Source organism: Cydia strobilella, chromosome 25 (assembly GCF_947568885.1).
Source record: "Cydia strobilella chromosome 25, ilCydStro3.1, whole genome shotgun sequence".
Classification (NCBI taxonomy): Eukaryota; Metazoa; Arthropoda; class Insecta; order Lepidoptera; family Tortricidae; genus Cydia; species Cydia strobilella.
In genome coordinates this window covers 7143359-7156870 of record NC_086065.1, presented here as the reverse complement: position 1 = coordinate 7156870, position 13512 = coordinate 7143359, and the positions used below count along the sequence as shown (strand labels likewise).

At 35.6% G+C, this 13512-nt stretch overlaps 1 protein-coding gene across 1 annotated transcript in view; it reads left to right on the top strand.

The window, feature by feature from the left end:
- Positions 1 to 821: 821 nt before the first annotated feature.
- LOC134752841 (cuticlin-4) overlaps positions 822 to 13512 on the top strand; it is an 86181-nt gene continuing 73490 nt past the window's right edge. Inside the window, exon 1 of the mRNA XM_063688602.1 lies at positions 822 to 1133. The gene's annotated coding sequence lies outside the window, so the exon portion shown is untranslated. The remainder of the gene's footprint in view (positions 1134 to 13512) is intronic.

Sequence of the window (13512 nt, the reverse complement as noted above, 5' to 3'; positions counted from 1 at the left end):
TCGTAAGCGTAAGTGTATGCGGCGAAAAAATCAAAACAACTGTTTCAAATATCAAAAAGCTGTGAACCCAAGGTTCATATACGAAAAAAGGGACAGCAAACCCCACCATGCTAGCCCGTTCGTCCGTAGAGGCGAGAATCGTAAGAATCGTTCACCGCTGCAGCCTTCGATGGCGACGGCGCCTGCGCAGTGTTGCCAGCTCAAGCGAAATTAAATAATTTCGGGATTTTTTTTATCTCTAAAAATTGGCGCAAAATTGATTTTGATAAAATTGGATTGAGATGACATCTGTAACCATACCCAAGCTGTTTGAAAAACACTATAAAGTACGCTTTTTATTGGAAATAGTTTGAGTAATAAGTAGGAGCAGTAATTAATGAAGTACGAGTAATTTATCGTTTAAGAATTGGTTTATCTTAAGAGATTTCTTTGTGTATTTTCTAATACTCAATACGATAATGCCTGCATCTAAAAGAATTGATCAACAAATATAGGTAACAAATGTGTAAACTGAATTTTAATGTGGCCCGTTTTCAGGTAAAATCTTTATTTTCTTTTTGGTTTACAATGTCTTAGTACCTACCTACCACTTGAACCACTTGAACTATTGATTACCTTTACCTACTTGAATTTTCGGACAAAACTTTTGGCCACCTGCATAATCATATCACGGAAGACGTTAAATGATTATTAATTTTTTTTACCCTTTTCAATTTATATGAATATTTAGTTTTCAGGTGTAGAATGATTACACACTTGGCTACCGTACGAATATGAGTATAACAATTTCCCCCATAATTCCACCCCACCGCTGGCAACACCAACGCACGCGCACAGTACCAACCCGACCACCGCCCGCGCGGCCGCGATGCCCATCGCAACGACAATCGACAACGAAACGCTATTAAAACTAAACTAAAAACACCAAAAACAAAACGCGCGACTACTCGAATCCTTCAAAAATTCAAATTTCGAATTTATACTTTTTAAATCTCACAACAAGTTGAGCATATGGCCAGTCCAAGGATGTGAACTTTTTTTGTTTCTCAACAGTGCATTGAAATGTGGATCTTATGTGTATAGTGTAAAGTTCAGTTTTAAAGTGTTAAGGATTAAAATAAGTATTAAAAAAGGTAAGGTTGACCTTTCAGAGTATTTTAATGTTCTTATTGGTTTTAATTGTTTGGTATGTAGTTGATTTTAATTTAAGATGATGAGATATAATTGTTTTGATAATTGAGCCCTCAAAGGGCGTTTTAAGGTTATTGTTAAGGCAAATATGAATATATATTTAATAGTGATTATGAGTAAGAAATGTTTATAAAAACGGGTGTCTTTCCTGTGGACAGTGCAAAGGTTAATGATTTGTGTAATTTTAAGGCTTTCGCCATACAGCTTTAAAGAAGTATAAGATTCGATCATACCTATAAGAAACCAGGAAGAAAATTTGTCTTTAAAAGTACTTTTATGGGTGCACTACATATTATATAATTACTTTTCATATATTATATCTTGATATATCGTTATTATTAATAACGTAATAAATGGCATACCTAATTAACGGTATACATAATGCTATTATTGGTATAATGGTCATAAGGTAATAATTAATATGTCAAATGGCGTTATAACAAATGTTCGAGTTTTTTTATAATTATTTTAAGCATTACACACCCTACATTTATTTATGATGTCCACAGGAAAGATGCATAACCTTAACTTATGCCAAAAAAAGCTTATGACCATTTATTCTATATTTGTTAGGTAAATAATCAATATATTTAAATTAACATTTAACTTCGTAGAGTACCTACTTAGAAGCGGTAGAGTTAGAAAGATGTAGAGTCCATAAATTACAGGAAGAATGTAGAGCCATATTTACAGAAAGAAAGAAAGAAAGAAAAGACATTTATTGTAAAGACCTTCTACAAACAGCGCCACCTCAGTTACAAAAAAGAACTTACTCACTAAACACTTAAAGCTAGGTACAATGGTAGTTATAGAAAAAGGAGTAAGGTAAGGGTTAATGAATAAAAACAAATTTTGGCGCCGCTATAGTGGCTACAAAAGGACGCCACTCAGCATATGCTCTGGTATAAATAAATACCACAGCGCTGGTTTTCTGTGGCACCCCGGGCCGGAGGGTAGCTTAGAACTATTTGAGATAAATACAGCGTGAGTTCACACTTTAAATTAACGTTTGGAGTTATGTATGGTTATATGTATGGTTGGATTGTATGTGGTCAGCTGCAGAAAAAAGGTACCCCCTGCATAGAAGTGTGTATGCAAAAGTGCTAAGCGAATAGTATTGCCAAAGAGGATATAATAAGATAAAGCTCTATCCTACCATTAAAAAATATGTCCTAAAATGAAATAAAACCCGTCACCCGTGTCACCCGTTGACCACGAACGCTGTAAAGAGTTCGAAACGTCGGGATGAATTATAAATTCAATATACGCGATATAATCCGTTTTCATAGTTTTATTTCATGAGTAACTATCGCGGTAACCGAAGACAATATTATGTCCTAAAATGTCATGTCACGTTTTAGGATGAGTTTTTAGGATTCCGCACCTCAAAGGGAACCCTTATAGGATCACTTTGTTGTCCGTCCGTCCGCCTGTATATCAAGACCCTTTATCTCGGGAACGCGTGGAGGTATCGAGTTGAAATTAAAACCTATACTCGTCAGATCTACAGTCCGTTATAGCTCTGAAAAATCAAAATTCTAAGTGAATAAAAATTTTTTCACGATTTTACTAAATCTTGATAAAAATAGTAGCAGTACCATAATGTTTGTACATAAGTTCGTGAGGTCAATCGTTAGATAATAGTCTATAATGGTCTAAAACAATACATTAAGTTAATATTTCCGCCCGTTTGAGAATTACCCTAACAGACAATAACAGTTATAGTTGGTCAAACCAATTTGTCAGTCAGTAACAACATAGAGTAACTTATACTAGAGCGGTACTGTCATAGTAAATTTTGTAACCACAGTAAATTCACTGCCATCTGTCGACACACTTTAAAACTAAAAATAAATATTTATAAAAATACGATAAAATGTATTTAAATATGGATAAATGATTTTTTTTATTTGCATTAATTATTTTGATGATTTTGACCCATGTTCTTACACTGATATGCGTTAAAATTGTTAAATAACAAACGAAACCGTCAACGCCATGTATACGACTGTAGGCCAAAACTAGTAGCGCCCTCTGAACGAGAATCAAATTTTCTTGATTTTCGAGGCACGTTTTTTCCTTAGACTGTATCCATCTATTACGGAGTTATATCTATCTTTGGTAACAACCAGGAAAATTATACTCATCCTTTTCATTTGGGCGCTAGTACTAGTGTAAGACTAAAATAGTATGATTCTCTATGTTTGAAATGAGACAGCCCTTTGACAAACTATATATATCAACTTATCACATTATTCTCTTGGTTATGAAATGAGTGTAATGACAAGGTTTTCTTAAAAGTAACCTTTTAACAGCGAGTGTGTAACCGTGAGTGTGACGTACATATGTTCCTTTCTTATATTTTTAAGTTACTAGAAACACGAGCGCTTTCAATCCTGCGCGCAATAAAAAAATATTCCAAAATTTGCATACATCTTTTGATTTTTCCATTCCGTTACTGCCATACAAATTCTATGAAAAATGGTATCGCAATGGAAATAAAAGCCTTGGGACACTTTTTTTTCTCCTATTAACTAAGACAGAAAGAGTTCGTAATTCTGAGTGGAAATAACATTAAAACTAAGGTTATTATTTAAGGAGGTTCCCTGAGCCAGAAGGCGAAAAATCTCCTTATATGATCATGTTTTTCTAAGAGGCGTTGATATTCGTAGACGTGGAAAAAATATATTTAGTTCTTGACTATATTATCTTTAACAACATAGCTTCCGATACACGAATTATGACACTTTGCTCGATACAATTAATTCCCAAAGTAACCTCTAACTCGGACTTTTAATCCTACTTTACTCGGTTATTTATTATGTAATACTTATAAACAAAAAAAGAAAAAAAAACAATCATAACATAAATAGTAATTTCATAGCTTTAGAATTTCGAAATTGTAAGGTAACGTTTTTAAAAGAAATAAAACCCGACAAAATTCGATCAAAATTGACACTTGGCGCGTATGTTCTTTCCCGTTCTTTCTTGCGAAATGTGACAGTGGCAGCGGCAAACCTATGCGGATATCACCATTGGTATTTTTGGGATGCACCATGTTGCTGATTTGCTATGGAGCCACCAGATGAAGCCTGCGTTGCAGATTTCTTACATGTACATGTAACTAGATTATTTTTAAGAGTTTATCAATTTCTGTATCTTTTTTTATGAAAAAAAAACATAAAAATAGACAAATAAATGTATAGAAAAAAAGTTTAGTGTAGGTACAACTTTAAATTAAATTACCCATTTATTCGTACTATCTTATTTTGTTAAAAGATATTACGCTAATGAGATTAAGATATAATTTCTTAAATTCGCTTTTTTTCTTATGAATCTTACGGGATAATCGTGTGTTATTTTTTTCAGTTGTTGAATCTATACTACACCAACATATATGTCTCTGTTTGACCCAATGGTTGACTGGTAGAGAATGTCTTTGACCAAATAAAGTTTAAATAAATAAATATATATTAGAATTAGGTAATTATATTTGTATCAAGTCAACAGTTTCACCTACTTCCGAAATCCGAGCTAGTGACATTGCTATGCTATGCGGCCTAATTCGAACAATGCTCATAAGATGTCACAGCGATACAATATCGATCTGTCAGTGTCAATAGTAACATTTCTTCAACCAAAAACGTCACTATTGACACTGACAGATAGGTATCGCATCGCTGTGACATCTTATATTCGAATTGGGCCAATGGTTACATTGTGATAACCAAGCATCGTAAACTGCGAGCGAAATCCATTGAAGTACTAGGGTTGTTGTCATGTCAAAGTACGTCATTTCAATGGATTTCGCTCGCAGTTTACGATGCCTGGTGATAACACAGTGATTTTTTATTCGTATTCATTGAAAAATCTGTTTGAGCGGAAGTTATTGTTGCAAAATACTTCATTGTCAAAGTTCAAAGTGTTTTTATTTGTGAGTATATGTCAAACTGATTACAGTGGCGGTAAATAAATATTTGTAGCCCTGCCTGATGGCGTACAAAAACTTGAATATTTTCCTTACATACTAACATGCGAAATAAATTTACATATCTATATAAATACCTAAAATTTTATTAATAATCATGAAAAATACTTCTATAAATTATACTTGGACACTAAAACACAATTTATAGGCATTGGCCTATAAAGATAAGCGGCTTGTACATATATTAGTGAATACTTTGGCCGTTCCGATATTATCGACATTTGGCACTATAGGCGCTAGGTATACAATCTAGTCAAGGCCCCGCCCACAATTTTACGTCATAGACGGAACTGGCTGCACCTTCGATTTGCGTTCACTCGGAGATAGGTATCTGTCTCTGAGAAATAGGTGATTATCCATTGGGATTTGTAGTAAAATAACTCGATAATATAAGACCAAACTAGGCATTGCCCACAAAGTACCTACAGGCGAAGAAATATAATCCCAACAAAAACATTTTCTTTTGTTGCCAATATGAAACCATAAGGGTCGCAATGTCAAAAAGTTATCAGATTTCATGTAGAGCCAAGCTTCTAACTCTATAAGCCCTAAGTTCACAAACTCTACACCTAAGTCAAAGTATGTGGCGGTATTGACATCATATCCCGACAATTTAGTTTATCTGGTATAATCAAGACCCAAGTTAACGGTTAAATAAAACGATGAAACGCTTCGAGAAAAGGTAGGTAGTGCCCATGCGCTTTGCTTGGCTCGTCTTGGCGGGGGCACTCCCGTGCCCCCAGATTTGTAGCATTTGATTGTACAGTGGAGAAGTTTCCAAAGTTGCCAATTTTCTATGAGAAAGGTTCTCTGAAATTTAAACTTAGCAAACAATGAAAACACGTCAAGAGCTTAATAAATACAAAATATTCCTTCTGCCTGTTTAATTATAGGGTATTCGACTGCTAGTCAAATCAGTTTCTTTTTTCGAACTGTCGAAACGATTTTGCTACTATGGAATTTATATGAAACACTAGCATGTGACGTCACAATCAAATTATCTACTCTTTATAGTTTTATACGGGTTTTAAAATAGAAATTGTGTCTAAAAATAACTACTGTCTAGGTTTCTCTAATAATCTTCTGGTGCTTTATTTCATCCATGGTGTTAAATAATTTATTTTTAATACAGTCATATACCATATCAAATATTATTAATAATCCTTTTTTGGAAAATCCCCATAAGAATCTTTCTGAATGGAAACTTGCTTTAATCAATTCTGGTATAAGTTTCTAGAAACTTATAATAACTTTCCTGCTTTTTTGAAAATGTTTCTACAACAACCAAATCCAGATCCAGAGGCCGTGAGTTCAAGCCTGACCCAAGGCAGTAATCTTTCCACTTTTAAATTTATTCTAAGCTTAATAGCATCGTACGCAGACGTTTCTGTTTGTTAAAAAAAACCGGCCAAGTGCGAGTCGGACTCGCCCACAGAGGGTTCCGTACTTTTTAGTATTTGTTGTTATAGCGGCAACAGAAATACATCATCTGTGAAAATTTCAACCGTCTAGCTATCACGGTTCATGAGATACAGCCTGGTGACAGACAGACAGATGGACAGACGGACAGCGGAGTCTTAGTAATAGGGTCCCGTTTTTACCCGGAACCCTAATTAATGTTTCTACAACGTAGGGCGGGTACGGACGGACTGCAATCAGACTGAAACTTGTATACATATACATATACTTATACGTCAGCGACGTCATAATTACGTCATTATGACGTCGCTGACGTCACTTTGCTACCTGGGAATCATACAATATGTTGCAGTCAGGTTGCAGTTGCTTAAATATAAGAACATCAATACATAGTACATACTCGTAGTATAAAACAAAGTCGCTTTCCGCTGTCTGTATGTCTGTCCCTATGTATGCTTAGATCTTTAAAACTACGCAACGGATTTTGATCCGTGTTTTTTTAATAGATAGTGATTCAAGAGGAAGGTTTATAGTTATAATTAGTAAAGATTTTGTGTAAATTAGTTAAACTATCCGTGCGAGGCCGGGGCGGGTCGCTAGTTGTACAAAAGTACGAATATACGAGCTTAAGTTACGTCAAAAAACTGAACAACAAAAATCTGATACAAACAACTAAACAGGTATATGAGAAGCGACCTTCATGAGATCACCGCGATCTTATAACCTCACCTTCATAGCTTCATAATAGCATATTTATACACGTATTACTTCTTGTGGCTATATTTTATTGTATACATCATTGGGATGACGTGTTTCTAAGTCCTATTTAATAATCTTATACTTTTAAACGAGCAATCCATACTTCCATACTAATATTATAAATGCGAAAGTCTGTCTGTCTGTCTTTCTGTCTGTGTGTTCCCTCTTCACGCTTAAACCGCTGAACCGATTTAGATGAAATTTGGCATGGAGATAGGTTGAGTCCCTAAGAAGGACATAGGATAGTTTTTATCCCGAAAATCATCCCTTAAGAAAGTAAAAAGCGGGGTGGAATTTGAGATAAATAACGAAGTGCCTGCTAATTTGTGTGCATAATATGCTCAAATTTAGATTGCTATGAGATTTTCTCCAGGCGCTATTCTTACTCTAGCTGCGGTTACTAAGTCCACGCAGACGAAGTCGCGGGCAAAAGCTAGTTCTTGTAGATACGTATGTATATCATCGGAAGATCAGCGCTGCAAGTCGCCAGCAGCATGCTGAGATGGGGCCATTTCGTGACACTTTATTTTCACTATGTTCTTTTAATGTATGGCTATTAATTGTCTGTGTGTTTACGAATAAAAACTATTCTATTCTATTATATTCTATTCTGTTCTATTCTATATTTATATATTTCGGGGATCTCGGAAACGGCTTTCGCTAAAAATTGCTATATGCTATTGTCTCAGTGTCAGTGGTAGAGGGAGATTACCTTTTCGTTCGCTATAGTGCAAACTAATGGCATCTTGGCTAGGCTCTCTGATTCTGCATGTTATCTACTTACGATTGTGCAATCTTTGTGTATTCTCAGTTGCAAAAGACTTACATTAACATTAGCATGTCGATTGGGTCCTGGGTTAATCAGTTATGTAAATAACAAGTTATACACGTTCCGCATTCGCAAGGCTTTATGTTGACTCACGTTAGACTGGGCCGGGCCCGGGCCGAGGCATTCAACATGTCATTTTTTATAACGGCTGATCGGTGATCATATCGTGATTTCCATAGAAAACGAAGCGCCGGAAACTGCGGTCCGGCCCCGGCCCGGTTTAACGTGATGCATTGTCCCGCGGGAATATGGAATTGATTTTGATTGAAAAACGGTAAAAAGTTACTGCAGGACCATCATATGAAAGCCATCATATCAAAAACCATCAAGTCACCCGACTTACATGTGTAAGCAAATTTTCAGCTTCATTGGAAGTCGGGAAGTGGGCCTAATTTAACTTGCAAGTTTTGACCGTACAAACATAGTTACATAAAAGTGCATACATACTTACATGGGTACATTGCAAGTTAATAAAAAGCTTGTAATAAATAGATTTGACAGACGCTTAAAAGTCAATATCGATCGGTAATATTTAATGGAGAGATGGGCACAAGACTTTCTTCGTGCAAAAGACATCAACGCGTTAGATCACTCCCTACTCATAGTGTTGTGTTCCTGCCGGTGAGTAAGGTTGCCAGAGCTCAACGAGGGAGAGGAGTGTTAGGGTCGGCAACGCGCATGTAACTCCTCTGGAGTTGCAGGCGTACATAGGCTACGGAGACTGCTTAACATCAGGCGGGCCGTATGCTTGTTTGCCACCGACGTAGCAAATAGGTAGCCGTATAGGTAAAGGATGACTCACGTTAGACCGGGCCGTGTCCGGGCCGGAGATTCCGGCGCTTCGTTTTCTATGGAAAGCATCACGTGATCACCTGTCATGTCATAGAAAAGTCACGTTAGACCGGACACGGCCCGGTCTAACGTGAGTCATCCTTAAGTCAGATTGACAAATCGATGGCTAGCTATTTTCTTATCAGTTATCATCGTAACCACCACAGAGTGACATGAAACGTGTTTTATATGACTTGTGCTTTATCACATAAGGCTCGGCAATACGGGCTATATGTAGGTGTCGCGAGGCTGTGCGCGGGCGGCGCCCTTGCCGCGCCGTATCAGGCTCATCCTTACTTGTGAAACAGATGTCTATATTAGATGTCTAGTACGCTAGTACATAGTAATCTATGTTTGAAACTATACCATACTAGCGGTAATAATATATACTAATGTATATATTATTACCGCTAGTATGGTATAGTTTCAAAATCCGAACGGTTTATATAAATAAACCCGAGAAAGATATAACCAAACGGAGTAGCCATTAACAGGCGTTCCCCTCTGTCGAAAATAGTCGGCCAATCGTCATACACAATTATTGGTATTTTTGTAAACCTGTGTTGTACTTTTTTGTACAGCAAATTACAGACGTGGCGTCTCCGTTTGGTTATATCCTCCTTGAATAAACCGTAAGAGAATAATCTCTTTAAGTAAATAAAATAGAATAAATATTAGGGGACATCACGCAGATCAACCTAGCCCCAAACTAAGCAAAGCTCTATGGGTGCTTGGCAACGATATACATACTTATATACCTATAGATAAATACATACAAATACATAGAAAACACCCATGACTCAGGAACAAATATCTGTGTTCATCACACAAATAAATGCCCTTACCGGGATTCGAACCCAGGACTATTGGCTTCACAGGCAGGGTCACTATCCGCTAGGCCAGACCGGTCCTTGTCTGTGGATAATGAAGGATAAGGATTCTCATTAACACGAAATAACAGACATGTCTGAGTGCTGGACACTGTCCCAATCCTTTTTGAATCTTTACTAACAACAAAAAAAAACTGAAAAAATATTTACAACGACGTAAACGGATTGTCGAGTATTGCAATTAGGCTATCAAAACTAGGACTACAAATGTGCTAGTTGCCGAAAGTTTTCAAAAAAATCCTTGAAAATTTCAGGATTTTTTTTACTTAACTTCCAGTAAAGTTAAAAATTACAAGTAACATTCAAATAAGGATATAAAATTTCGATTCCAATACAAAAATATGAGAACTTTCCGAAATCTTTCCATGTGAAAATTTTGCAATTTTGAACTCCAATGGCACTGGAGCAGCTAAATAGGACATTGACCTCACATATTACCTTTTAAAATCGGCTCATATCATTGGTCAAGCATTTAGATAGCCAATCAGCGGAAAACCGATTACTCCAATAAGGAGAATGTCACAACATCAACTCAAATAGACATGTTACGACCTTACGACATCCCGCCATGGCTTATCTCTTGCGCCATAAGGACAGATATCGAATGACTGTTTACCATGACTGACATGTGTGTGAATGTTTATTGGACTGTTTACTGTACGAGTATATGTATTTTTTTTTATACTACGTCGGTGGCAAACAAGCATACGGCCCGCCTGATGTTAAGCAGTCTTCGTAGCCTATGTACGCCTTCAACTCCAGAGGTACATGCGCGTTGCCGGCCCTAACACTCCTCTCCCTCGTTGAGCTCTGGCAACCTTACTCACCGGCAGGAACACAACACTATGAGTAGGGTCTAGTGTTATTTGGCAGCGGTTTTCTGTAAGGTGAAGGTACTTTCCCAGTTGGGCTCTGCTCTAGATCTGGAATGACATCCGCTGTCCTGTGCCCTACCACACAAAGCGAGATGTCATTCACAGTGCCCACACCTCTCTTTTGGACGTAGTTTAAGGACATACCCGGGTCCCGAGTATATGTAATGTTAATTATTAGTTTTAATTATTACTCACATTGTTATTTTTATTCGATTTATTTTTTACCAATTCTTATTAAACATTGCATGACATACAAATTCTTAATCTTGACATTCTTGACATAACTATTAAATAAACAAATATTATACATATACCCTACATTTTCAATGTTAAATTTAATTGTTAATAATATCTCCAAGACATCAATAAATTTGTTGCAATATAATTTTAAATTACAATGTCTTAACCATTGTCATAAGACCTAGTTTATATAATGATTACATTAATACTAATACCTAGCATACTTTAGATTTAAGACTATTGCTGTGCTCCATGTGAAACCCACTATGTATGTACCACCAAATGTAAACCATGGATGCAATAAATAAATTATGAATTATGTATGTCGTTGAGTAATTTGGCCACTGGACTTTTAAGGGTGAATCAAGTTTTAGAACACTTAATTTCGTGTCCCTAGACTCCCTAGCAAAAAAAAATCAATTATTCAAAAACCATTACCATACCATTTATGATTATATTTAGTGAATTTTTTGACATGCCACTAGTGCTTTAATAACTAATACAGGCTGCTAGATGTTAATAATAATTGATATACTGATAATTATAATTTTGTTGATAATTTGAATATTGATAATTTTAATAATTAAATTGACTTATGGATATAACGGGTATATGTACATCATTCCCACCTACCAAAGATAGATATAACTCCGTAATAGATGGATACAGTCTAAGGAAAAAACGTGCTTCGAAAATCACGAAAATTTGATTCTCGATCAGATGGCGCCACTAGTTTTGGCCTACTCTTGTATAGAGGGCGTTGACTGTTTCGTTTGTTATTTATAATTTTAACGCATACCAGTGAAAGAACATGGGTCAAAATCATATAAAAATAATTAATGCAAATAAAAAAAAACATTTATCCATATTTAAATACATTTTATCGTATTTTTATAAATCTTCATTTTTAAAAACTGTAATAGATGTCATATATTAAAGAAAAAGTGACGAAGCCTTCACCACTGGAGGGCTTCGTCACTTTTTCTTCATTTTTAGTTTTAAAGTGTGTCGACAGATGGCAGTGAATTTACTGGGGTTACAAAATTTACTATGACAGTACCGCTCTAGTAGTTACTCCATGACTGCTCATTGGACTGTTTACTGTACGAGTATATGTATGTCGTTGAGTAATTTGGCCACTGGACTTTTAAGGGTGACTCAAGTTGTAGAACTCTTAATTTCGTGTCCCTAGACTCCCTAGCAAAGAAAAATCAATTATTCAAAAACCATTACCATACCATTTATGATTATAGTGAATTTTTTGACATACAGGCTAAATGTTAATAATAATTGATATACTGATAATTATAATTTATAATTATAATAATTATAATTATAATAATGATAATTATAATTTTGTTGATAATTTGAATATTTTTGTTGATAATTTGAATATTGATAATTTTTATAATTAAATTGACTTTTGGATATAACGGGTATATGTACATCATACCGTAAAAAAACGACATGTAACAATAACAACTGTTATCAATAAATATTTTAATTTTCATTTTCCATGTTGATTTTTAACTTTTTTGTTTACACGGGCATTATTAGATCCCTAAGTATTAATTTAACACATTAAACTTGATCAGATTAAAGGTACATTTTGTACGGTAACGCAGCAGAAAAAAGTTTTCTCCCATGATCTAATTATAATTTATAAGTTTTGCAACGTCTGTGACTAACTAACTTCTTTAAATGCCACTAGATTAATGCCACATACCCAAATCAGTCAAACTTGATTCATTCTGACCAAAACAGAGACATTTTATTATGCAAATGTTAGACAGTTATTACATCTACAAACTGTCGCTGGAGGGCATAAATTATATTGTCTGTCCTGCCGGTGCCAAAAAAAGTCAAGTATGACTACGTTATCCGTTACGTTTAATAAATCGTTATTACTAAAAAACGATAAATAACGCAAAAAAGGCGGACTTAATGTCAATGGCACTCTCCTGAAGCTGTTTTCTCATAGGCGCCTTCTGACATCCGATATCGGAGAGGCGCTTCCGATAATTTCAGTCATGTGATCATGTCGGAGCCCCCCGTCAGCTGTCGGACTGATAATATTTGTTTGTGTGCGTTTGTGTAGGCATAATGCTTGTTGTAGTATGCGTCACCGCTAGAGATGGCGCCCGAGGGCGCCCCCACGGCCTGACTACGCGGATGTAGGATCTAGGCAAGGAACAAAGAGGATATAATAGGATAGAGCTGTACTGTCATAGTAAAATTTGTAACCGCAGTAAATTCACTGCCATCTATCGACACACTTTAAAACTAAAAATGAAGATTTATAAAAATACGATGAAATGCATTTAAATATGGATAAATGTATTTTTTATTTGCATTAATTATTTTTATATGATTTTGACTCATTTTCTTTTACTGATATGCGTTAAAATTGTTTAATAACAAACGAAACCGTCAACGCCCTCTATACGAGAGTAGGCCAAAGGTAGTGGCGCCATCTGATCGAGAAACAAA